Source organism: Bombyx mandarina, chromosome 15, assembly GCF_030267445.1.
Source record: "Bombyx mandarina strain Sakado chromosome 15, ASM3026744v2".
Taxonomy (NCBI): Eukaryota; Metazoa; Arthropoda; class Insecta; order Lepidoptera; family Bombycidae; genus Bombyx; species Bombyx mandarina.
The window spans coordinates 9,288,058-9,315,162 of NC_143221.1; the positions used below are offsets into that span (position 1 = coordinate 9,288,058).

General features: G+C 36.0%; 2 protein-coding genes across 8 annotated transcripts in view; one reads left to right on the plus strand and one right to left on the minus strand.

Moving 5' to 3' along the window:
* Positions 1-27,105, minus strand: part of LOC114248952 (uncharacterized) — a 120,324-nt gene that overhangs the window by 45,189 nt on the left and 48,030 nt on the right. The window lies entirely within an intron of this gene.
* Positions 1-27,105, plus strand: part of LOC114248953 (uncharacterized) — a 70,831-nt gene that overhangs the window by 15,097 nt on the left and 28,629 nt on the right. For all 4 annotated transcript variants that reach the window (XM_089732939.1, XM_089732940.1, XM_028182393.2 and 1 more), the window contains exon 2: positions 8,673-8,755. The gene's annotated coding sequence lies outside the window, so the exon portion shown is untranslated. The remainder of the gene's footprint in view (positions 1-8,672; positions 8,756-27,105) is intronic.

Below are 27,105 nucleotides of genomic sequence, written 5' to 3' on the forward strand. Positions count from 1 at the left end.
GTGAGCTCACGGGCTCAACCTGAGAGAGTTTGCTAACACTAGCCCTAGTAAGAGCAGTGCTTCGCAGAATCTATCACCGGATCAGAATTGCGTCCCACTGCGAAGGACCGGCGCGAAACTCAGTGGGGCTAATTCTTTGCCAGTACGCAATGTAACAACATCTAAAATCAGCTGACGCTCGAAATGGTTGACCAACGAAGCGGCGTAAGCCCGATGCTTTTGCTTAAAGTTTATAGGTTCACAAAAGAGAGTTGCGTCAACGAAACCGAGTTGTCTTAATGCTACATTAAGCAATTGTTTGATATTTTCCGTATATATTTAGATAATATATAATACCAGAGATGGCTTTACAATAGTGAAAATTTATTATGAGTTTCATAGTAACAAATATTTATACTTTATTTCTATTATTATGTACGTATCGAGAGGTGAATGCGCCATTTACATTTAAGCTACATTTCGGTTAATACTCGACATTTATCTTTGTAATTAAAGATTCGTTTTATTTGGTACTTGCTAACCCGGCAGACTTCGTAGTGCCAAGACCTAAACTTTTGTATAAAATAAACTTAAAACAAACAAAAGGAATCCTTGTCCGACGGGAAACACATCAAAGGAAAACAAAATTGTTGTTTTTATTTAATTCCGAGCATTTTCTTAATTTTATCTACCTTTTAAACCTTCTCTGGACTTCCACAAATAATTCAAGACCAAAATTAGCCAAATCGGTCCAGCCGTTCTCGAGTTTTAGCGAGACTAACGAACAGCAATTCATTTTTATATATAAAAGACTAGCGACCCGCCCTCGCTTCGCTTCGTTAACATTAAAACACACATGAAACAAAAAAAAAAATATTAAAAAAAAAATTTAAAAAGTAGCCTATGTTCATCAGGGACAATGTCGGCTTCTAATGGAAAAAGAATTTTTCAAATCGGTCCAGTAGTTTCGGAGCCTATTCGAAACAAACAAACAAACAAATCTTTCCTCTTTATAATATTAAGTATAGATATAGATAGAAGATAGATTAGTATCAACAATTCAATGTTTTTAATTGAACTTCAATTATGTTTACCGCATTTACATAGCTGAAAATGTTTTTTGTTATGATGTTTTTTTCCAAATTTTAAACTTTAAATGGCTTTCCTGTAATGTTGCAAAAATGTCGCTTTATCTAAATAAGCATTCACACATCGATATGTCAATGATCTCAAACATTTTAATTAGTGACAGTAATGCAAATCGAATATCACTAATCATAGGCAAATGTAACACAAACATGTCATTAAAACTTCATTGTGACTGGGGTCACTGCTGGGCCACAATCATAAACATCCCCAGCATTGAATAGATTTTAGCACGCAACTTTATAACTTTATTTATAGTCGACCCATATTGTACAAGTAACATGGTTGGGCACGGTTCCCTCCCCACTGTTGGGTAATGTTGACGTTAACCTTATTTCTTTGTGTTTTGCGAGACCGTCTAATACATTAAAACTGCGGCTAATTAATTTTTTAACGGCATCATTTGCATTTAGGAAGTCAGATATTAATGATTTTTCAAAATTAATATTAGGTATCATGTTTTTCAAGATTAGTTATATGTAGTATATAGTTGAATCAGGACCGTCGTCCATATTATTATGTAGTAAATTAATTATTTTAGTAATTTGCTAATTAGATAATCTACCGCGGTACTTCTAGGCCTTACATTCCTATCTTAAATATCAACCAGCGTTTGGGCACAGTTTGCAAGTCCCTTTAGGTAGATACTGATAGGTCAGCATTTGAAAAGGCTTCGTATTAATGCTTTGAGACATATGTCTGATGTAGTAGCTCGGGCAGCTGTCAGCAAATACCACCCCTGCTGGCTGAGCCTTTGCTTGCCCACCTGTCCTGGTGAAACTGGAGAGGCTTCCGGATCACCAAGAATCCCTCAAACATAAAAGAACCATATGTCTGAAAGTTGGATTCTAGATATGGCTTTCGCGATGTGGCAGCGGCTACAATACGAAATATTAAATGTGGCGTGAGGGCATTTGATAAGCTTATTTCTTGCATGTTTTGTAAAAATGAGTATAATAACAACTGACAACTCTGGAAGTTTCTAAACAATAGATAAAAATATATTATACTACAACATTTAAAAATCTCGCATGTTTTACCTGTCTTTTGAGTGTCATCATTTATTGCTATTATTATTATATGCTATTATTTAATGAAATAAATAAACAAGTACAGAAAAAAACTATGGGCAAAATCATCAACTGAGATACTACACATTTTTTATTTATTTGACGTTATGTTTTTTTGCACTAGTTGTTGTTCCCAACTTTTATCACGTGATAAATTCAATTTAATACACTATTAAATTAAGATCTATTAATATTGCCAAACGACCTTAATTACACTGCAAAATACACAAACTGCTGTAAAGGTGTGTACCTCTACTGAAATTAGTCGCCCCTCATTAGACTACGTGGAAGATACAACCGTGGTGCCAGAAACTTTCGCGGAATTGTCAACAACAACAACAGTGCAAAGTTTCAACTCAAACACAAATATAGAATTTGTATTACCTAAGAAATATAACTAAGGTTATATGAATTAAAATCTTACTGTGTGGAAAATTTACTAGAAAAGTGAAACTTAAGTGTCCTCGGTCTTGCGTCTGTACGAGTATGCTTTTAAAACGATTCACTTCATGGACGTTGTAACTGGCACACGAAACATGCTTGGCCGGCTCGGCTAACTGGCTCCTACACTGGCATTAAGAGCTTTTAAGTAAAGGGATACTATGAAGAACCATTTTTACATTTGGTATGATTTACAAAGAACTGCTAATTTATCTATATTATTATGTAACGTAATTTATAAATAAGCGTATTGAGCCGTTATTTTACTCATTTTTATATTATATATTATAATAACTGTTGTTGTTTGTCAATATAAAAGTAAATAAACAACAACGACAGTAACAAACTCATAAATGGATTAAGTTAAGTATACATTATTTTTGTATTTTGTATATAAATTTGGTGTATATATTATATTATAGTATTTTGTCGTCGTCATGGTCTAAAGGGTAAGACGCCCGGTAGATTTGTATCAAGCGATGCAACGGTGTCGGTATCCCGTAGGCAGGAACCAATATTTTTTTGAAATACTTACTTAATATTACATAAAAAATGTTCACGAATAACTTCCTCGGACTTAAATGACGCACCTTCAAATTGATTATCTTACAATTCCATAAATTTTTCAGGATAACCGATGTCACACTCCCACCAATTAATTATTTCTATGCGTAATAGAACTTCGTTACTGGGTATAAAACGGACAAAAAAACAAACACTTTTACATTATATCAGTATCAGTTGTCGACTTTGGGTATTGTAGTGAAGAGGCACTTAACTTCAGGCAAAAGTATTTGGCACATGAAGCGCTGAAGCCATTCCGTTAGATAGTTATTTTTAGCACGGTGCTCACATGTATATTTAGGTACCTGCTATTTATCTCATTTCAGTAATGTGAGCGCTTAACTGCTTTTGTTGTACCGATAAAATGCCAAGGCCAGGCAAACATTTAAAGGTGATCAAATAACTTGCTTGTAATTTTCTCAACACACATTGGAGTGTTAAAGTCTGGCTCTTCCATTAATATAAAAAAAACAATATTTGTAGAATACCAATGCATTATAAAAGTTTTAAAACAAATTTATTATATTGCTCATTTTCAAAATTAGCAGTAATAATTTGATTTCAATCTACAATTTCTATATAAATTCATGCAATAATAAAGTACAATGAAATTTGAAAATGATAGGTATTTTTGTAGACCACAATGATGATATGCGCACATATTTCGTTACATTACAGCTTGACGACGAAAAGTAAGATTTGAAAAAAAAAACATTGATCGCAAGTAAATCTGGATGTAGTAGATAAGAGGTTGATAGTGTGTTGTTTATATATTGTAAAAGCAAACACTCGCCACGATTACTTTTTGATGCGCTATCATTAGTATTTTCGTGCACGTACACCGTATAGGGATTACGAGTGCCTTCTCGTCACGTGCCACTAGAGGGAAGCACATACTTTTCTTTGTTTTTCTAAATAAATATAACTTTCATGTATAAAATAAAAAAAATACAACATTTTAGTATCGCTGATGTGTTATCATTATTGGTATATTTAGCGTTTTCGTCGTCTTTTTTGCGGCGATGAGCAAATTGATAAATTTTAAAAAGTTATAGAAAATTTTTAGCTAAATTATATCATTTAAGTTTAAAGTAGAAACTGAGTCTATCCTATTTGTTCGTGAGAGTTATATTCAGTAGACTGATTTCTGCAAGTGCTTTTGAAAACTTTGTGAGAGGCTTCAAACTTCTAACACGAGAGCTGTAAGGTCCAACAGTGAAGAAGTAAGGGCTGGATTTATAGTTTGTACTTAAAACTTTCTACACGGCTTATATTACTGTTTCGGAATATAATGGAGTTAATTCTATACACTTTGTGTTTAATAATTTATAGCGATATTGTGGGTATACACGGAGTTCCCACACGCGGTCTAATCAGTGGATTAATCCGTGATTAATCATGTAACTATGTGTGTATGTTAAAGATAATGATTTTTTCCTACCTATGCTGATTGCCTTGAGAGGCTATATCAGCGTTTCCCTAGCGTATAGGTGAGCTCTCGGGGTTCAAACAGGAGGTGTTGCTACTACTGGCCCTAGCGAGAGCAGTGCTTACCAGAATCTACCACCGGATCGGAAATGCGACCCACTGAGAAGATCCGGCGAGAAACTCAGTGGGCTAGATAATGATAGGTATGACATCTTCTACACGGAAAACTTTAATTTACAAAACGGATATCTTCAATTTCAGTACGTATTGCGTTAATCGCCGTAACATTGCGGTGGAGAATCCAAAATTTGCTCAGAAAATTATAATTCTCAAGGATTGACGTATTTAGGTCATGTTGGTCTCAACGGAAGTTCTGCCATTTTGCGTGAACTGAGTTCCGGAAAAGGCGAAACGCTCGCTTCCCTTCACCACAGCCGTTAATTTACTACTTATAAATAAGTTATTTCGTAAGCTGTGTATTTGTGCTATGATGCGGATAATCGCCTAATCTTCTTCAATGTAAGCAGGTACATAATGAGTATCGAAGCTGTAAGGACTGGACGAACTCTAATGCATATTTATTTATAAAGCTATAAATGGTTGATTTTTTCAATGTATTATACGCCTTTTATGAATTTTACACCTTTGATGTTAAGAAACTAGAAGAATCGATACATACGATGCCCAAGCAAAAAACGATCGCCGATCTAAAAATTTATTTCTAAGTTTCTGTTGCATTTGTTATTCAACTACAGTGTAGTAAATACTATTCAATTAGCAACGATCTTATATCAGTTATTTTAATATGCCAGTTTATGGAACGCACCATTATCCGCTGAACCCGGCATATTATTTTAGCACATAATATATGACGGAGAGTCTGGCGCCACCAGAGACGTCCGCTTCATTCGACTGCTCGGGCCGGAATGTTTTGTGCTTTTTTTTTCCTACCTAAGCTGATAGTTTTGACTAGTAGGTGAGCTCACGGGGCTCAAACCGGAGTGATGCTAACACTGACTCTAGGAAGAGCAGTGTTTCGCAGAATTTACCACCGGATCAGAAGCGCGAACCACTGAGAAGATCCGGCGAGAAACTCAGTGGGTTGTGTCTATGGGTTAATTCGCTCGCCGGGCCCTTCGTCGCAAGCGACGGGTTCGACGAGGACGGTGATCGGTGCTTGTGGTACCTAAAAGTACCGGTAATGGATAGAGAGGATCCGTAATGACGTGTTTTGGGCAACGTCCACTGCTTACCATTCGGTCTACAGGATCGGGTATGTAGTTTCCAGCGGCCACGACAAGAGGGTTCTCATGTCGTGCCGCCTTCTCAAAGTGGCGCAATGATGCCGACTGTAGATACTTACTGACTGAGTCGAGTTCCAGGTCATCATGAAGATCCACGTTCCTCAGGAACCGTGGTGCTCCGACGGCTATCCTACAAAATCGGGATTGAATAACCTGAAGGGGTTTCAAGCTAGTGCGGGCCGCGTGCATACGTCATGACAGGGCGTATGCAAGTTTTGTAGAGGTGCAAGTTTTGTACAACAATAGTCACTCGTATTTATAGTAGAACGTGGGGGTAGCTTAGCCATGAATTCTCTTGAATACCAGTAGACTGTAGTAATGTTACGCATGTAAAAAACTGGTTAATTAAAGAAACATTAAGGAAACAGTTAACTTTAACTAATCTTAAGTAACGTTGCGCCGACATCTACTAGTATGCTTTGGAATAAAAAAAAATTCTTTAAAGATAGCATTTTTTGTTTTTATTCGCCATCGCATTATTTTGTGAACGGCATTAGTTACGATTTAATGTACCACATTAAGTTCCAAGGCTATCAGCTAATTACTTGGCCGCGCAAAAACTTTTCCACTGTGAGATACTGGCAAATAACAGAGTGTTACCTAGTGTTACCTGAATATAAAATTAGATTATTTGAGAGAGAAAAAAAGGAACATTCTAAATTTAATTTTTCGTGTATGAGAAAAATTGAACTTTGTGGCCCACTGAAATATTACGAGATCATTTTTTATCACCCTAATGATATCAGTATCATCCAGACGACCCTACGGCTGTCCTGATAGTGAGTTGTTTTAGTCACTCATGGACGTTAGTAATACCAGAGGCATAGACAGCGTAGGCAGCGGCTTGGCTCTGCCCCTGGCATTGCTGAAGTCCATGAGCGACGGTAACCACTCACCATCAGGTGGGCCGTATGCTACAAGGGCAATAAAAAAAAATAAAAAAAGATAAGCTGCAGCGTTCCGCAGTAAGAGTAAACCTTATTAGAAGAAAGACATGTCAAAGCGCTTAGGAAACGCAAAGAAGGAAGTTCATTACAAAGCGGGTTGGTGCGTAGCAGAAAATATTCCTGAAAACGCACCGTGGATGAACACAATAATTCTAGGTAGTATGGATAAACTCTTTCGATGTCGGGAGGTGCAATGGTTAAAACGAGATTTTTTTTATTTTTTTGTTGCTTAAATGAGTGGACGAGGTCATAGCCCACCTGGTGTTAAGTGGTTACTGGAGCCTATAGACATCCACACCGTAAATGAGCCACCCACCTTGAGATATAAATTCTAAGGTCTCAATATAGTTACAACGGCTGCCCCACCCTTAAAACCGAAACGCATTACTGGTTCACAGCAGAAACAGGCAGGGTGATGCCTACCTGTGCGGACTCACAAGAGGTCCTATCACCAGTAAAAATTGGAGATGATGGGATCATCTAAAATAATTCCTTACAGCAGTCCTTATGGAACATACGATACAATGGTACAAAACCCGGAGAGAACCGAAGTCCCTCCGGAGACTCAGGAGGTCCAGCAGAAAATGTTCTCGCTGATTGTGAAGACTTTAATTGAGAACAATTTGCTTACATAATTATAGAAGAGCTTACGGGCCATTTGGTGCTAAGTGGTTATTGAACAGACATGACTAGGCATAATCCATAGTCAACGACTCTCAGGACTTCAGACGAATGACGGGACATTCATTGATTTTAAGTGTGACAAATTTTGTCTTATTGATTATAACACAATTTAGAAAGAGAAGAATGTCGATAAAGTAATAACCTCACGAATGAGAAGTAATTTGAAAGAGAAAAGAAAAGCTAAATGTCCCAAAAAATACGTTTCCTATAACCTAAAATCCTGTCTTAAAACTATTTGTGAAAGAGCGAAGAGATAAATCGGATCGGGAAGTGTTCTTGTCTTTGCTCATCTTAGCTTAACAATAGTTTCTGATCTCGGGTACTGCAAAATCCAATCGAGTTTCAGTGTCGAATAATGTTGTCTCGGTTGGATAGCTTGTGACACATTATCAAAGTAATCAACAAAGGAAAACAAATTTACAAAAAATTCATTTCATTCATTCATTGTCATTATATAATCTAAATGTATGAAATTTTGCATATAAAAAATTGAAGAGTGTGTGAATTTTAATAAGTTGATTTCTTAATAACCGAATACCTATCTTTGTACCAAACTACAAGCGTACCCACACGTAGATATCAATCGATTGCTATGTTTGGTGTTTTGATAACCACTTAATATTATGAATGAATTGTGGGGTCGCTTGTCCATTAATAGCAATAAAAAAGTAGTATTTATAGCAAGCAATATACTCGTAGATAAAACATTAACATTGTTGTACTTTACTTTTTCCTTAGAGTGTATCTTATCTTATCTTAAAAATGAAAATAAATTATTTAAAAATGAATTGCTGTTCGTTAGTCTCGCTACAACTCGAAAACGGCTGTACCGATTTGGCTAATTTTGGTCTTGAATTATTTGTGGAAGTCCAGAGAAGGTTTAAAAGGTAGATAAATATGAAAATACTGAGAATTAAATAAAAATAATAATTTTGTTTTCCCTTTCATGTGTCCCTCGTCGGACGGATTATTTTGTCTGTTTTAAGTGTATTTTATACAAAAGTTTAGGTCTTTTATTTATCGATTGAGGCACTACGAAGCCTGCCGGGTCAGCTAGTAAAAAATAAACGTTTTCCCAGAGATATACAGCAGTTTTATTTCTCTTTCAGATAGTAGCTGTCGGCATCGGACGAGTAGGTCGCAACAATGGAGCACATTAGGTCGTGCTGGTTCCGACGCATCCAATTGAAAGGTAATGCACCGCAAATTACGTCACAACCCTCGTCTGGTAAAGAGACGCAGTATAAATGGATTTTAACCACAACATTCGATATTCTTGTGATGTAATTTGATGCGGTATTTATGTTGTTAATATTAAATTTATGCCTTTCGTCAATTTTGAAGTGAATAAAAACTTTATTTTCCTAAAACTTTCGATCTCTTTTTCGGAAGAGGGTACAGTACAATTCCATTTTATTCCAACAGGCCATGGGTTAGTCATTACGAAATGTAAAGCGAATTCGATATTTTCTGGGCAGTGAACTTATGTTCCTATAAAGATAAAATTAAATGAAGAAATCTGAGAGTTTTAATTCGGTAACACCAACCAGCACTCGTAATAGAACGGATTTTTCATTAAAGCGCTCGTGAAACCCGGCTACACTTCAAGTTATTGCTAACTTTATGAAACACATTATTTTTATGAAGTAACTCTATGACAGCCTACATAATTTAAATAATTATTAGTGTTAGGGCATTTTGTGAGTCGACAAGGCTAGGTACCACCACCCTGCCTATCTATGTCGTGAAGAAGTAATGCGTTTTGGTAGGGTGGGGAAGCCATTGTACTATAAAACTGAGACTTAGAAGTCATGTCTCAAGGTGGGTGACGGCATTTACGTTGTAGATGTCTATGGGCTCCGGTAACCATTTAACACCAGGTTGGCCGTGAGCTCGTCCACCAATCTAAGCAATAAACAATACATCAATATTTTTATTTACTTGACTATGAAATAGTGGTCTACACAGTAGTAAACAGATCATTGATCACTCACTGCTCAGTAATGTAGACCTATTATAGTTCTAGCCATGTTTATTGGATAAATTTAGTAAATTACTGTGTGGCGATTTATTGGAAACAAGCAAGTCGTGTGTTAGCGCAGATATTTTTCCGCCGTGGAACTATATTCCAAATCGCTGGTAAAGTTATGATGATTTCCAAATGCGTGTAAAGGCTTACTTAAGTAAACAACACTGATTGTATTAACACCCAGGTAATTAGTTCTTTTTGAAAAATGTTTTAACACAACTTACTGTTTGTTATTTTTGTTACAACAATAATATTCATCCTTCGCGTGTGATTAACTTCCGAAAACCAGATGTATTTGCTCGCAAACCGAAAGAAGTCGTTTGGTGTACCATTTGTTCAAAACGGCCTATTCCACCTTTGTTACGTACATAATTAAAGGCCTAAGCCGGTTTTATTGTGTGTGGGGCTGTTTAATACTTTAATTTTGTTTTATTATCTCGTTTGCTTCATCCACGAGGCCGTTTCGGGAGCAGACAGCAGATGCGTGCCGCGCCGGGATCGATAAATTGGGAACTCGGTCTGTCGCTTGATGCCTTAATGAACCTTACGAATAGTAATTAATTTCCGTTGTCGAACCAGCCTCCCTTTTCCGTCAACAGGAGACCATTTATTGAACAAAGCACAGGTCAGCGTTTATTGCTTGATAGCATTTTATTATTTTAATGTTCATTTTTAATATTTTATTATTCTTTGTAATTATCATGACTGTTTGAATTACTTAAAAGTTAATGTTATAGCAGTTACTTTGTTTTTTGTATTCCTAAAAATAACAGAAAAAATATTAAAATTAAATTAAATTCGTTTTTAAAAGGAAAGCAGCTCAATTTTAAGAATGGTCGTTTCAATGAATCGGCCTTTGGAGATATATTTTCTGCATTAAAAATAAGCTGATGTATTGCGGTATTACTTTAATAATATTATGAGAGCATCCATTCCGTATATTATTTCCATTTAAGCCGACGTCGATACCGGGGCTAGGTCAGTATTAGCGGCGGACTAATAACTCATCTAAAGCTATTATAGAAAATCCGATTATAGGGACAAATTCGATCCTATGGATAAATAAGTTTGCGCACCTTGAACAAGTTGACTTTGCTTCGCTGAAATTCTGTGGCCAGCAAAACTGACGATGTCGATAAGGCACGAACCGCTATCGAAAAGTTATCTTGCTATTTAGAATTTACATCCGTACGTGTGGATTAATTTAAAATCAGAATTTCATGACAGAATTCGTCACAATATGTAAACGTTGCCTTCGAATTAGTAAATATAGTGGTATTGTTATGAAGATCTATATATTAATACATGAAGGAAAAACTATGCATGCCTTTTTGCGCGGACGGAGGAGTATGAAATTTCCCACACTTATAGAGAATATAGAGGAGGAGTGCAGAATGTTAAATTTTTTTTAAATTATGCCTCAAAATACATTAAATCAATAAAAAAAACATTACACACACTACCATGTATTTGACGCACACACGCATGCATACTATTTATATATTGTCAAACTTTTGTTCTTGACGTCTGTCGTCAAATTGAGAATAGATTAAATATTGCTTGTCTTTGTTAATATTTATCTATAGTGTAGTCTTGGCGAAATTTGTGATTATAGAAGTATAATAGTCTTTGGAAATAGAATCATAATAGTGTACAAGCTTACAATTTCAATTAATTATAGTCGAATTTCGACTACTGCGGGACCTCTAGTATGTATTAAGACGGCTATATCTTTTCGTGTTAAATTTAGCCTACGTCGTAGCGACTAGGAGCCTACGTGTTAAGCGTAGCGGCACGCTACGACCGCGTTCGACACGTCATTGAATTGCATGGTTCAAGTTAATAAATCACGTAACAGCATAACAACTGGCATGCCATTAATCTTTACTGTCCGGACCATATTACTGACCAGGTTTTCGGTTCCATAACGATTGTTAAAATCGAAATCAGATATGATATAAGAGCGTCGGACGTTCGTGACAAACGACATTGATAAATTTAATCTAATATGAATGTGATATAGCTCCCAGTATGACGCATGGTCGTTGATAGAAAATCTTTGATGATTTGTACGAATTCTTGGTACCTAATAGAGGTTTGTGTTACACTACAGGTAATTTGGTCGTAATAACTAAACAGATAAGTTAAGTCGAAGAGTTTGAGTTTGAGTTGCCTTTTCTTCTTTTTTTTTTCTTTCCTACCTTTTTTACCAGAAGTTCTTCTCTGGCTAAAAGTAAGGTAGCATGACAACGTGTTGAAAGAAAAGTAATAATTCTAATGTCCTCGTGTTTATTGACGCAACGCTCACATTGTCACATTCAAATGTGTAAGGTTGAGGTCAGATGAAGTTTTTATGTAGTCTGTTTTATTAGTGTTTTATGTAAAGTGAATGTCTTGGATTGCGTGTCAAATAATAGGTGATGATAAAGTGAGTTAATGGCGATGGTTCTCGTTGCGGGCATTGCTTTGTGGCATCACAGCACGACACAGTCTGGCCGGTGCACTCATTTAATATAAATTATGTACAAAAACATTATCGGCGTGTTATTAAAGCTCTCTCTGAACCGTTAGGGTATTCAAATATGAATCTGGTCACACTAGTTTCTAGATATACAGAAAACAATAATAATTATAAATGATAAAATGAGATTGATCACGGAAATTTTAATCAGAATATTGACTATAAATTTATTGCTACACCTTTTGTTATTATTATTGTTGCACTAAATCAGTGGACGTCTTCGCGGCCTATCTGGTGTTAAGTCATTATCGGAGCCCATCAACAGCTTAGTGTTAGTAAATTTTGACAATAGAGCACATACTCAATTTTTTAATATAGACCTACTAACTGCCTTTGACTAATAAAAAAATATCTTCTGTTTTACTACAAACAAAATTAATGCGTGTCTTGACGTTTTGTAGTTTGCTGCTAAGCTCCATATTTTGTGTAGACAATAAGAGGATCTCTGGTAATAGTTAAACGTCAACCCTCTCTATTTTGAGTATTTTTATTGCGAAAAATTGCTCTTGAATTCATTTAAGGGAATTTCAAATTATAATAACAAAGTATAATAAATAAATACATTAGAATTGGCTTGCATATATTTACAATAAATTCGTGATGTTAATAACATAACTAAGAGCCAAAAATACAGTAAGTAAAGAAGGTAATGATTCCTTACCCATAGTAAGCTTTTATTAGCTTGATGCATACATACATATGTGTCTCTCTATCCATCTCTGTAACGGAATCTTTCAATGTAATTTCACCAATTTCAAAACGTCCGATTATCTTGAAAATGTGTTCATATATCATATGTCAAAGATCGATGACAATAGAATTCGTCTTATTACTTTCGACTAATATTCCAATCAGCACTATAAGGATATTTTTTGTTCGGTCTGCTATTAAAAGCGCGGTTTTTGTAAATTTCAGATTACCGAGATAGTTTCACAGATTAATTTATTTGAAAATACATCCACTTTAGGTGGAGACACGATTAATAAAATAACAATATTTTATGCGGTTTTCAACTTTACCTCAAGTGCTCAAGTCTCAACCGGTTTTTTTTCCTACCTATGCTGATAGCCTTAAGAGGCTATTTCAGCTTTACCCTAACGTGTGTAGGTGAGCTCACGGGGCTCAAACCGGAGTATTGCTAACACTGACCCTAGCAAGAGTAGTGCTTCGCAGAATCTACCGCCGGATCGGAAACGCGACCCACTGAGAAGATCCGGTGAGAAACTTAGTGGGCTGTGTCTATGGGTTAATTTACTCGTCAGGCCCTTCGTCGCAAGCGACGGGTTCGACGAGGACGGTGACCGGTGCTTGTGGTGCATAAAAGCACCGTTAATGGATCGGGAGGATCTGTAATGACGTGCTTTGGGCGACGACGACTATTTACCATTCGGTCTACAGGATCGGGTATGTAGTTTCCAGCGGTCACGACAAGAGGGTTCTCATATCGTGCCGCCTTCTCGATATGAAACCGGTTAAAAATATCTTTTAAATCGTGATTTGAAAGCGCCTTGACTGAGTCAACGTAATTTTGGATATTTAATTTTTTTATTTCTTCCGGGTAAAAAAAGTGACGATTTTAGAAGTGCCTATTGCCAGTAATGATAAATGGAAATACGGTTTGCACGAATTTCATTTCGGAGATTGACCTGTTTACGAAATACGGAGTGTATTTCGCCGAAATATGCAGTACGTTTATATTAATCTTCTTAGAGATCAGATCAGTAGGTATCTATATATTTCGCCAAATTATTTGTCGTGCGATGCTTAGATAAGTTCATTAATAGCGATCGTCGCCCATGCAATGTCAGGTAAACGAAGTAAGCGGCCGATTAGATTGAAGATTAGATTGCAAATTCAATCAGCCGCCGGCGCTTCTTAGGACATTACAACCAAGTCGAGATCGTTTCTTGCATAAAATTTATCCACATAAATCTTTCATCATTTTCGCTAGGGCCATTGAATGTTTTCCTTTTATGCTTGTGAAAAGATGTTCGTTGAAAGGGAAACATTTCCGTTGAACTTAATTTTTTTCTTAAATGTTGGTATAATGCCTGGCGAATATTATCAATACATTTAATAAAATAGAAGGAGAATCAGGTGTGTGTGTATCTTGAAGAGAAAGAAGTACAATAAAAAGAGAAATGGATAACTAAAGAGCAATGAACGTAAATCATCCATTAAGGATTGTTTTCTGTGTGTTTGTTTGTTTGTTAGCGCAAATCTCCGGAAGAACTGAATGGGTTTTCATGCAGTTTCACGCTGTACACGGAAATTTATTTAGACCAGAATATTGGTGGTTTTAAACATAGTAAGTTATTTTAAATCGGACTTGGCGAAAATTTATCGTCGATTAAAGATTTTTGGAATTTACTTTCAAACTGTTAGAGAGTTGTTAAACTACTGAGATGTTAAAAGTTTCTTTTAATTTTTATTTTAGATATTTAGTCAATTTGTGAGGATGTTGTCATGTCATGTTATGTCAAACAATGTTTTGAACTCTGAAAAATATAGTCTACATTTCATCCCAATGTTGGGTATATATCAGGAATTCCAGAAAAAAGTATGGTCCACGCAGGTTAAGCTACGAACACAAAAATAGTAATTTAATAATACCTTTTTATCGGTATACAGATGACATTATACTTCAAATTCTTCATTTCCTTAAGTAGTCCGGTAATATTCTTATGGTACGCATAGCTCAATTTTAATATGCTTCAATTAAAATTATAAGCGTAAACAATACCCCGATTCACAACGATAATTAGTTTCATTAATCCACGTAATTAAATTGTGAAGATGTTTATCGTGCTTCAGCAGCAACAAATTAATTGTGAGCTCAATGCGCGTTCTTAATAATAATCAGGTATCCAAGATTAATTTCTTTTAAAGCAGCCTACTGGTGGTAGGACCTCTTGTGAGTCCGTGAAGGTAGGTACCACCGCCCTGCCTATTTCTGCCGTGAAGCAGTAATGCGTTTCGGTTTGAAGGGTGGGGCAGCCGTTGAAACCATACTGAGACCTTAGAACTTATTTCTCAAGGTGGGTGGCCCATTTACGTTGTAGATGTTTATGAGCTCCAGTAACCACTTAATACCAGGTGGGCTGTGAGCTCGTCCAACCATCTAAGCAATAAAAATAAAGTTTTTCGAGTAGTGGGTTTCAAGTGGTGGTTTTGCGAGCTGGCATGGGTATGTACCACCATCCTGACTAGTTATACCACGAAGCAGTAATGCATTCCGGTTTAAAGGGAAGAGCAGATGCTATCAAGACTTAGACCTCGTGTTTCAAGGTGGGCGCTAACGTTAACGTTGTAATGTCTTGAGCATCGGTAATCACTTACACTATATGGGCCTTAAAGTCGTTTATCCGTCGATGCAAAAAAATATTATATCCATATCCTTTCGTTCAGTATCTATTGAACATGAATGTCATTTCTGCGATTCGTGTATTGCTTAGTCTTGCGTAGCAAAGATACACTGAATAGACGTAAAAATAGTAACAACTATTTAGTGCCAAAGGCTAAAAGCTGCGGTTTCATAGTATGAGTATTAATATGCTGAAATTAGGGCCAAGTGATGAGTGTGACCCTCAGCCGCTCAGCTCTACTCACTGTCCGCGCACATCCGGAAGTTGTAGAAACATATCTCCAGGGCTTTTCCAGAGTGGAGGACAAGGTCATAAGTCACGTAAAACCGATCTTCTTAATCAAGTTTGGAAGACACGTCGACCCATTTCACTGCGAGCCTTGGCTTTTGGCGTCGTACATCACATTAAGTCCCGGAATACTTTGTAATAACCATTACTGTTTACTTCCATATGGTATAAGAGAATTTTAGTTTAATTTAATATTTTTATTGACGTACCTTTTTTTTGTTTTTTTTTATTGCTTAGATGGGTGGACGAGCTCACAGCCCACCTGGTTAAGTGGTTACTGGAGCCCATAGACACCTATAACGTAAATGCGCCACCCACCTTGAGATATAAGTTCTAGGGTCTCAGTATAGTTACAACGGCTGCCCCACCCTTCAAACCGAAACGCATTACTGCTTCACGGCAGAAATGGGCAGGGTGATAGTACCTACCCGTGCGGACTCACAAGAGGTCTTACCAACAGTAGACTCAAAAGAGGTCACCCAGTATTTTAAGTCATGGCGCCTTGAGAGAAAAAAAGTGTTACTAGCGAATTGTTTGATGACCTGGGGTACGGCGTGGCTATCATGAAATTTTATTCATGTTACGAGAATCCGTTACGTGGGTAGCCTTCCGTATACCGAGATGCTGAGTTGGGACATCGTCGCTTTGCCCTTTCTGTATTCCGAAAGCTACATCTCTATGCTTCTGTATTAAGCGACGGAAGAGTTTTTTATTGTCACATACAAATAAAAATCCTGGCAAATTGTTTTATAATATACTAGCTGTGCCTGTCCGCTTCGCTGGGCATTTAAAATTAACATTTCTCACCCCTTCAAAGATTCTCATCATTAACGCCCCCGCAACTGATGTAGGGAGTCCAACACTCATATAAATATTAACCTATCCATGAAGTACATGCATTGTACATGGATACCAAGTTTCAAGTCAATCGGATGTATGCGTTCAGTAGTTATAACGGAACATCCGTAAAAGCCACTGTAGTTCTATATATTAGTACTAGCGACCCGCCCTCGCTTCGCTTCGGAAACATTAAAACACACATGAAACAAAAAAAAAAAAAAAAAAAATTAAAAAAAGGAGCCTATGTTCATCAGGGACAATGTCAGCTTCTAATGGAAAAATAATTTTTCAAATCGGTCCAGTAGTTTCGGAGCCTATTCGAAACAAACAAACAAACAAATCTTTCCTCTTTATAATATTATTATAGTATAGATAGATATTTTTAGCGTCACTTCTTAACATCTTTAATATATGCAAATATCAATAATACTAAGAAAAATATATTCGCACAACTTGCCTATAATTAAAGACGAGAAAATTTGGTCACGTTTGGCGGCTGTTATTTACAAGTTTTTTCTGTTCGTTATGAACTCGCTTTGTGTGCTTATCTTGCCCCGGGGAAAACGTAAATGAAGCATAATAATTAGGACCATATTACACGTTCAATAAGTTAAATATAATTTTATTTACGTTCTCTTCTTTCAACTATTTACTATACACGATGCATTTTCGGAAAACAGAACACTATAATTGTATTTTATGAAACATTTCAAAGGGGGTTAACGTTGAACTGCATCTGAATTTCAGATGAAGAATTTCAGATTAAATTACGTATGATAACTTTAAATTAACATAGAATTAGAATTGTCATCGTGGGTACTGTAAAGGTTTCAGTAAACATTGTTTTCATAATTGAATGAGTCACCGCAGTAGTGTATACAAGCGGCCGGTGCATTTGAGTCCGACCACACGCTACGTAGTCCTTTGATATCAAATTCTACAATAGTGATATGAAAAAAAAAATGTTTTATTGGGTAGATGATTTAGTTGTCCAAGCTGTTCCTTCGTCTAAACATAAAATAATAAGGTTTTTTTTTTTTTTTTTTTTTTTTTTTTTATTGCTTAGATGGGTGGACGAGCTCACAGCCCACCTGGTGTTAAGTGGTTACTGGAGCCCATAGACATCTACAACGTAAATGCGCCACCCACCTTGAGATATAAGTTCTAAGGTCTCAGTATAGTTACAACGGCTACCCCACCCTTCAAACCGAAACGCATTACTGCTTCACGGCAGAAATAGGCAGGGCGGTGGTACCTACCCGTGCGGACTCACAATAGGTCCTACCACCAGTGATTACGCAAATTATAATTTTTGCGGGTTTGATTTTTATTACACGATGTTATTCCTTCACCGTGGAAATCAATCGTGAACATTTGTTAAGTACGTATTTCATTCGAAAAATTGGTACCCGCCTGCGAGATTCGAACACCGGTGCATCGCAACAACGAATGCACCGAACGTCTTATCCTTTAGGCCACGACGACTTCGAAGGTTTTGGTACTCTGAGCATTTTATTACTTTGTTCAATAAATTTTAATCCATCATTGTTCATGTCAATGAGTCATCATCATATTGCCTATGTTTGTCATGAATAATTCATACATTTCAATTAAATTTTTTATAGTGGGTTAAAATTATTGTAACGCAAGTAAAAAGTAAATTTCGATATTAGTATGTAAGAACACCGCATTAATCCCGCAATTTTAAACAGCAATTAGTTTTATAAAATACAAATATTCGTCACAGCAAACTCAATAGCTGAATTTTAGGTATGGTTTTCAATAGTTTATTGAGAAAAATAGCTTCCTTTATGTTTTTTTGTAAAAGAAGTCAATTAAAAAAATGCTTTTGTGGGCAAAGGAGTTCGTGACCCATCTGGTGTTAGTGATTACCGAGACTCATAGATATTACAACTCGAAAGCCGCTATCCACCTTAAGCAATGGGGTCGAATCGTTATGTCACCTTCATTTGACTCTCGCTGCGATTTTCTCTTTTTTTTCCTACCTATTCTGATAGCCTTGAGAGGCTACATCAGCTTTACCCTAGCGTATAGGTGAGCTTGTAGGTATATATGACAAAAGGAAGATCTTCCACCGATCGGGTGATATTGCTCGGTAGACCGACGGTCCGAATATTGTTGTTCGGAACTTGTATATATGCAAGCTTATCTTGAAAATGTTGTAAGCGAGATTTAGGCATCGGTCAAATATCTTGCGTTGTATGATGGCTACCCGCCACAGGTACTCAAACTACTCGGGGCTCAAACCGGAGGTGTTGCTAACACAGGCCCTATTATGACCAGTGCTTCGCAGAATTTACCATCGGATCGCAAACGCGACCCACTGAGACGATTTTTTTTTTATTTTTTTTTTTTATTGCCTTTGTAGGCAGACGGGCATACGGCCCACCTGATGGTGAGTGGTTACCGTCGCCCATGGACTTCAGCAATGCAAGGGGCAGAGCCAAGCCGCTGCCTACCGCTTAATACTCTCCACAAGCCTCGTTTGAAGAAGGACATGTCATAGCGCTCGGGAAACACCATGGAGGGGAGCTCATTCCATAGCCGGATGGTACGTGGCAAAAAAGATCTCTGGAAACGCACTGTGGATGACCGCAGCGGCTCCAGGTAGTATGGATGAACTCTACTCCGGTGGCGGGCGGTGCGATGGTAAAAACGAGATGCTGGTATCATCTCGAACAATTCCTCAGAGCACTCCCCATGGAACATACGGTATAAAATACAGAGGGAACCGAAGTCCCTCCGCAGACCCAGAGATCCGGCGAGAAACTCAGTGCCCCACCCTTCAAACCGAAATACATTACTGCTTCACGGTAGAAATAGGCAGGGTGGTGGTACCTACCCGTGCGGACTTACAAGAGGTCCTAAGACCAGTAAACTATTTTCAAGCGAGTGCACGAATATCGCGATTTGAAAATGCGATCCTTGTTTACGGCCGATTGAATTTAAATATTTTATTGATTTCTTTTATAAACATATAGAATAAAATTTTATAAGTATTATTATTTGTATGAAATGTTTTTTTTTTAAATATTAAACGTACAATTTTATTAGATAATTTTTGTTAGCTTATTGATTATTTTATGAAACAAAATATAAAGTATCATGTCCCCTATATCGAACATACCATATTAGGCACAACATATAAACAACTACACTTACAACTACTGAATTTATAACATGCAAAACGATCTTTCTCGTTCAAGTAAAGCTCCCTACGCTAATTCAGATAACTACTTTAATGAGTAGATTAATTGAAACACAACACAACACACAACGTTTCTCTGCTTCTAATTAGGGGTTTTGTTGTCGTAAATTTGTCAAACATATATATACAGTACACGAGGACATGACGTGTTCGTTGATTGAATGTATAATGCTAGGTTTACACGCTTGCTCCACACTCCATGGCTACAAGCATTTGTAAAAATTAGATGAACTAAGCCTCTATGTCCAGGTGTTGGCTAATATTTGTAATTCTTATTATTTCCTAATGTTTGTAGCACACAGTCTCAAATGCACACCTAGTTTCCAAATAAATTCAATTGGGATAATTTAGTTTAAATGATTTTGTACATGGGTAAGGTAGGTACGAGTATGTAGGTAAGGATGGTTATATTCTTTACCATGCAAAATTCAGCGCTAGCGGAAGCAGTCATGCGTTCCAGTTTTGAAGGAAAAACCATTAATCTAAACACTTGAGACTTAGACCTAGTTCCACAAGGTGGGTAACAGCCTTGTGCATAGATTTTGTTATGTTCACCTGTCTACGCAATCAACGTAGTATAAAAAATTACATACGTGACGGATAATCAAAGATTAAGAAGTTTATTTTTATATTACAGATTTAGAATTACTTTGGTATGTTGAAATTTAATGTTTCGCGTGATACTGTCATTTGGCCGGTAACGTCAGAGCTAAGCAGAACCTGTCTCGGTACATAATTGGATAAACCTATTTTTAGCACTCGCCGTAGCTTTAACTCGTGGCATTTCGATGTTTGTTGTCGGGTGCCGGTATACCTTATACTTGGCTATGTATATTATTATATAAGTCATTAAAATAAACGTTGCAATAACGTAGGTAATAAAAAAAATGTTGAGAACTTTGAATACTAATAAAGTGAACGGTTTTATTTATATATAAAAAAATACCGTTTGTTTAAATCTTGAAACTAAACTTTAGATTCAAATTAATTTAGGAAATGGCTTACTGAACGGATTCTAACCCTTATATGTAAACAATTTAATTTTATTTCAACACGAACAAATTAATTTTAATTCCGTAGCTTGTTCGGCGTAGTTCGTAGTTTCCTTAATTAAATTACTGGCCATTTAATTTTACGCTCGTAAGCACGTCATTTTGTTATGGTTCAAAGTTTTTCATCTGATTTTCTAATTACCATTGTTAAAGCTGTCGGATTTATTTTAACTATAGAAACAGAAACTGAATTTCCGTTTCTAAGATCTGCTTGAGTGTAGTTTCAAAAAATACTATTTTGTAAAGAAAAATCAGAACTGATATTTGTTACGGATGAGTTTAAAATTATTATGACAAACAATACAATGTAAAGATTCGTCGATAAGTATTTTAAACACAATCGATATTTAATGTATCTACATGAAGATTGTACAATCACGTGTATTGAGGTCTCATTAAATATTTTCGAAGAAAATGTGATCTCTGCGAGGAAAATCAAGTCTGCAGGAGAGCGAGGTCGACTCCCCCGCCCACGATCCCCAGAGGGCTGAGTAGGTATCGCTAGAAGGCCGCACAAACAGAAACTGATCTATTTTTAGACGAAATGCTAGTTTGTTAGATTTCAAAACTTATTCAATACAGCGTAAGGATTTTTGTTACCGTACATTTAAAACGTGCAGGGTCAATGAATTTGTGTTGTTAGCGATGCTCTATGTATAATAAATCCTTAGAAAATCTTATGGGATATGCCTTGTCCGCATTCCATCTACATTTATTTAGATTTACGTACGAAATTCTATACTTTTATGAACGTCGCGTCACCATCCGATACGCGTAACTTCAATTCAATAAGTAAGTACAATTAGCAAATAAAAATACGAGCATTTATTTTCTTACTTATTAATGATCTCATATTAAAAGGTTTAATTAAGTCACAAGATCGCAATATTTGTCCCTAAGCTATAAAATGTTTTATTATGGTAATAAACAGGGGACGAGTGGTGTCGTTAATATTATCAGCTTTATAATTCAAAATGCTGGTTGTGTACGCCTTTTGAAAAAAATAGGTTATTTTATATTTATTTAAATATTTAACAAGACACTTTGGATGACCAAATGAGTTCTCCTTAGTATATTGGGTAACTGGGTAATAGACATCATATCATGAACATGAACATGACTGTTGTCTAGGGTATGTTTTTGGTAGAAATAAGCTGAATAGCAAATACGGGCGCGGGCTCACAAAACCGGTAATTATTGTCCAAATAATGTCTGTTCAATATGGAGTCGTTTGTGAAAATATTAATTAATACGCTAATTGGTGATGAAAATAATTATTATTTCCCCGATATTACATACCTGCAAATCGACACATAAATGATTGTGCCCCTTCATTCAATTAGGTCGTGCCAACATTAACTTTGTTATATCACAATCGATCATCAATACACGAACGTACAATATATACACACTCATGTTAACGGCTCATCGAAGTTAATAATACGGCGTGTAGTGAGCACGCAATCATTTCAGTCAGTAATAATAGTTATTAAGTACTGACAATCTACAATTGAACTCGATAATAGGGTATTTGACTGTTTTACGAAATTCATTACAATTTGTTTGTTGTTTATTGCTCGGGTTTGTCATTTCACTACAGTCGAAATTGAAAGCATTTTTTTTAATACCTCCATTACGGCATTGTATCGCGTAATATCTCTGACGTGGTATTTTGATTTGTACACTTTTTGATGTGAACGTACCAAGCAATCACAGTCTGTTCGATCCTGACGCTTGTAATGTGACGAGGGGGTCAACTAAACTTTACATTTTAAGCATCAAACGATAAAGCATATTTCATCAGATCCAGTCTAGAAGATAGTTTTAAGCACTCATAGCGGTAAAATGTCCTTCATCATCATTCTCTTGCCCTTCTCCCTGTCACTTGGTGCCAGCGCAAAACGTTTTCTCCTTCCATACTCGTCTATCATATACCATTTCTTCGCTCACTCCTCTCTTACACGTATCATCTTTCACGCAATTCATCCCTTTCTTCTCAGATCTACCTCTTCCTCTAAGTCGTAAAATGTCCTTGAAATGTACGAAACTCTTAATAAAATAGAAATCCCTATTAAAATTTTAACCTTACATTCTTCGTGACAGCTATGTCTTTATTGTTTCTTATTATCACGTTAACTAGTCTAGATTTCTAGATAATCTGAATTCTTCGAATAGACTTGATGGCTCGAAAGATTCCATTCCTTGTCGTGGAATGTATTGTATTCGCCGTATAGATTTTAACGTTTAATTATGAGTTTTCACTTTCAAGTTCAAGTATTTTGTGTGTGTAAGTGTGAATTTGTAAATTCGCTTAATTAAATATTGTTAGAAATTTCTTCATAAGCATAAACTTTAGTTATTACAAGTTTGTACCCTATTATGATTGTATTTTATACTTCTATAATCACAAATGTCGCCAAGACTACACAATAAAAATATTAACAAAGACAAACAATATTTAATCTATTCTCAATTTGCCAACAGACGTCAAGAACAAAAGTTTGACAATAAATAGTATGTGCGCGTGGGTGCGTCAAATACATGGTATGTAGTGTGTGTAATGTTTTATGTATTAATTTAATGTATCTTTTATGCATTATTTAAAAAAAAAATTAGCATTGTGCACTTCTTCTCTATATTCTCTATAAGTGTGGAAAATTTCATACTCCTCCGTCCACGCAATTTTCGTAAAATGGGATACAAAGTTTTTGCTTCACGTATTAATTAGTTATTACTACTTAATCATTGGGTTTGAATATCTATACCTACTGAATTTTTATTAACTGCTTTCTTAACGAGATCTCGCTTCTGTGAACACAGAGTAAGGTTTAAAATTTAAAAACTGCCTGTTTTTTTCCCAGTATATTTGAGACTAGCGACCCGCCCTCGCTTCGCTTCGGAAACATTAAATTTTATTATTGATAACTGAGTCCCGCGATGTAACTCGCGGTTACTGCCGTACCGCGGTGAACGCCGCGAGGCGAAGCTGGTCTAAAAAAAGTAGCCTAAGTTATTCCTTATATCATCAGCTACCTATCAGTGAAAGTTAGGTCAAAATCGGTAGAGCCGTTCCAGAGATTAGCCGGAACATACAGACAGACAGACAAAAATTTAAAAAAATGTTATTTTGGTGTATGTACCGTATTCATATGCATGTAGTAAAAAGCGGCTATTTCAATATTACAAACAGACACACCAATTTTATTTATATGTATAGTGTGATACGTGTGATTCGAGAGAATTAATTTTGATTATTTTTTGCATATCGCTACTGAGCGACTGTTGTGATTTAACTTAATTGATACCGTTTCACGTTAGGTTCAATTTGATGTGGTGCTTATTAAAACGATTTTGTGTTCCGCACCAGCACAAAACGTATACTGATGGTTTGTATATTCAAATTTCACTTTACGATAAAAGTGGACACTGTAAACTTAGTGAATAATATATAGGCGATCTATAGGTGATGGACGATATAATTAATAATGGCTATACTTTAATAGGTTACGTTTAGGTTTCAACAATACGTCCAGTTGACTATAGGCTAAATCATTTTGTTGAAGATCGTTTAAAGACGACTCTTCGACTGATGTCTTTGAATTTTATAAATTGATCAATTGTGCTACAAATGTAGAAGTATTCTTAATATTTTTATTATGTTACTAGCGGCCCGGCTCCGCTCGGGTCTTTAACAAAAATTTCAACGATATTTGATGTTGTTTTATTTTTTTCAATAAAATAACACTTATCCACAATAACTATAATAGTTAGACATATGCTGTTGCGACACTTTTTGTAAATAATAATGTGTTCTACAAAGTCGTAGTACATTATTTTATTCTATCATCAATAGTTTTCGCAGGGCACGCCATGTAAAGAATATTTTAGGTAATTTTTTACACCTTGGGTTATATTATTGGAGTTTTAGTAAGGATCCCTAATTTTTTTCAAAAAAGATTACAGTGTATGTCACTCGGGAATAGTGTAACTTCCAAACAGTGAAAGAATTTTTCAAATCGGTTCAGTAGTTTCGGAGCCTATTCAGTACAAACAAACAAACAAATATTTCCTCTTTATAATATTAGTATAGATACGAGTTATCAATTACATTAAACACATGGTACAATCTTACATAATAACAGTCTCTTGAGAGATTAAACAGTAGATACGGTTATGCGACGATGGCATCAATGCCTTCCCCCCATTAGTCCGTGAGAAGCATTCATGTTTCTGTTTGAAGGGTGGGATACGCGTTATAGAATGTAATTGAGTGAAATATAATTTAATTCGCATTACCTATATGGATGTGAGTGGCGGCATATGTGATGTCTATGGTCTCCGTAAGCTGTTTAATTGAGGAGGAGCTGTGAGCTTGCTGTCAAATAATAACGTGTAAATTTGCATTTATTACATTACGTAGCACCCATTATTCCATTATTCTCCTTTTTAACGCTCTTCTAGTCATCCTAATTTCTATTAATGCTGGTAGGAATTTGGTAGGCAGTGGCTTGGCTCTGCCCCTGGTATTGCTGAAGTCCATGGGCGACGGTAACCACTCACCATCAGGTGGGCTGTATGCTCGTCTGCCTACAAGAGCAATAAAAAAAAAGAAAAAAAAAAAAGGAAAATTCGGGATGGCATTATTATCCTGGTGTTTTTCTGCATTCGTTCAGGCTTGGGTTCTGTCTGAATAGCAAACAATTATTCAGTTCGCTGTTCATTACTCCTCTATGTCGCCAGTCTAAAACAATGAGCCCCGACTCTATGCAATTAATAGTCGAGTGGCGAACGCGTTAACTCAATTTGAATGGTGTTTAAAACGGTGTCAAAGTTGCAATTAAGCTAGTGATTCTTCCGAAATTCTCTGGATGACGTACCACGGTAAAACATTCATTAATGGGAACAAATATTATTATAATTTTTATTTTTTTTGGATGTTCACACATCTGTACAAAAGTCATATAAACAAGAGTAGTTATTATTAAAAGCAGTCACTCAGTCAGTCAGTAATTATATAATATTTGTAATATAATAATATTTGTACATGTTGTTTTTTAATGTTACCTTGGAAAAAGATCGGAACCAATCAACAAATAAAACAACAAAAAACCTTTTTACCGTAAATATGTAGCAAGCGCTGGCCTATTTGTACATAATATATTAAGGAGAAATCAAACGTTTATTTGTGGTATCGACTGGTTGGCCGATGTGTGTTCCTGACAGGTTTGATATAGAAGGTCGTTTAGCTATTATTGCAATACCTTACCTTATAAGTTGAAGTATATGTGGTATAGATTAAAATGAATATATTTAATGTACTGATTTTTTATCGTTATAATAGGATTTATGTATCGCTCTGTACAAAAATGTCGTATCTAATCATGCAAATGGATCATCCGACATAAATGCAGTGTGTTTCATGATATTTGTTATAAAGGTGATTTTTTTATCGTAGTTCAAGTATTGGCGATGTCAATGAGGGATTTTTTACTAACTGACGGTAATCAGATACTAACTTCACCCAGAGAATTTCTTGAATACGATCAGCCAAGAAAGTCTGTAAAGTAAAATCTTGCTTAGTTTGACAATAGCTGCACGTGAATGTTGTCTCCTTTATTATAAACCGAATGAAACGAGTCTTCAAGATTGTGTGAGCAGTTTTGTTGAATGTTTTTTAATTTTTTTTATTGCTTAGATGGGTGGACGAGCTCACAGCCCACCTGGTGTTACGTGGTAACTGGAGCCCATAGACATCTACAACGTAAATGCGCCACCCACCTTGAGATTTAAGTTCTTAGGTCTCGGTATAGTTACATGATAGTGATCGTGTCATATTATTAAGAACTCTACGAGTGTTCTTGCATGACAAATAGTCGAGTTCGATAATGTCGTCGCACGTATTTGATTTACCCGTCTATGCAAATCAGCCTTTTATGTGGTCTGATATTTTTGTATTAATATTGCATTGCATGTTATATAAGTTCACCGAATGTGCGTTAAAGAAACACTAGTGATGTCATTATTCGTATGTGGACGTTCGAATGCCTTAGATCTTAGTTCAAAACTTATGTAACGTTTATTTTAAGTGTTTTCCGATACCCGCTACGACGTCACATGAGGTTACGTACTTGAAAAGAAGATATCAAGTTTGAATTAAGGATCCTACGTCTTTAAGGTTCTTCATAATGCAGATTTTCTCTGCGAAGTGTTGTTTAAAG